Raw genomic sequence first — 1678 nt, forward strand, 5'->3', positions numbered from 1 at the left:
TCCCAAAATAAGTGTCTCTAGTTTAGTACAACTTTGTACTAAAGTTAGTGTTAAGTTGAGAGGCAAACCCTATATGGCGCCCGTAGCACCCTTATAGTGTTAACGGTACAGGGGCGCACACCCCCTCCCCCGCGATGGGCCAACCCATATTCATTTTTTTCCTTTGTAAAAAGGTGCAAAAATAAAGCGCTGAGAATGATTCAATCCCTTGCCGCAAGGTTTCAGCGCAACAATCGCTAACCACCTGAGAAAGTTGAGTTATGTGATCACGTAGAGCTTCTTCCCTCTTTTATTCTTCCTGTTTTTTCCTTTTCTTTTTTCCTTTTATTTATTCTTGCTAGTTTTTATTCATTCCTTTTCTTTTACTAATTTGATATACAAAGTTCACCGTATTTTGTGAACGTTTTTTCAAATTCGATGAACTTTTTTAAAAATTGCTGAACTTTTTTCAAATTCAATGAACTTTTTTCTAATTCGATGAACTTTTTTTCAAATTTGATGAACATTTTTGCAAAATTGCAGATTTTTCTATAAAAGTCAGTGAATTATTTTCAAATTCTGTGAACTTTTTTCAAATTTTAGCGAACTCTTTTTGAAGTTGATGAATTGTTTTCAAATTCGGTGAACTTTTTTTCCAGTTTGATAAACATTTTTGCAAGTTTGTGAACCTTTTTCAAAACCGACAATCTTTTTTTTGAAAGTCAGTGATCTTTTTTCCCAAATTCAATGATTGTTTTTCAAAATCGATGAACTTTTTAAAATTGATGAACTTTTTAAAAATTTTATGAACTTTTTCTAAAATTCGTGGACTTTTTAAAAATTGCGAGGTTTTTTTCCAAAAATATTTGAACCTTTTTCGGATTCCAATAACTATTTTTTAATTCATGTTTTTTGAAATTTGTTCACGTGTTTTGTGAACCTTTTCTGAAAATTCAACGGTCTATTGAACTAATCAGTGGTCAACAATGACCGGGTAACCTAAAAATGAGTAAAACAATTAAACCAGAAAAAACCAAACGAACCAACATCGCTTTTTTGAACGAGCGATCAAAGGAACGAACCAGTGCTCGCATGTTTTATTTTGGGCCGGCCCATGACGGGAGCCACGTGAGCGCCCGTTCTCATAACCGGCGCGGAAGGCGCCGGTTAGGAGCTCTTAAGTTGAGACACTTATTTTAGGATGGAGGGAGTACAATCTAAAGAGGCCCATAGTGGTAACCATACTGGGCCATGTCCCATATTTATATCTAGTTACAATCTATGACCAGTGGGCCCTAGGTGTTAGATTTGGGTTTAAATAATTAATCTTGTAAATTTGCCTTTTGTTACTACATAGGACATCTCCAACGGCAGCCCACAAATTTCCTCCCGCATCCGTCCACAGACAGGGGGGCCAATCCGCGGACACGGACGCGGGAGGCAGCCATCCAACCGTAACCGCATACATTTTCACAACAACTCGAACCAACAGGACAAAATTCGATCTATCCTGACAAATTTTGATATAAACACGGCGGATTTCATTGAAAGTACGATAATTTATACATAAAACTGGACAATATTTCGTCTGGTGAACTAAAACCTAAAACTTAAAATCCTACACTATCATATACTTCAGGTGACCTTGTAGGCCATGTCGGGCTGACCGGCGACTCCTCCTCCGTTATCGTTGCCCGAC

The sequence above is a fragment of the Triticum aestivum genome, chromosome 4B (genome assembly GCF_018294505.1).
Source record: "Triticum aestivum cultivar Chinese Spring chromosome 4B, IWGSC CS RefSeq v2.1, whole genome shotgun sequence".
In the NCBI taxonomy this organism is placed as follows: domain Eukaryota; kingdom Viridiplantae; phylum Streptophyta; class Magnoliopsida; order Poales; family Poaceae; genus Triticum; species Triticum aestivum.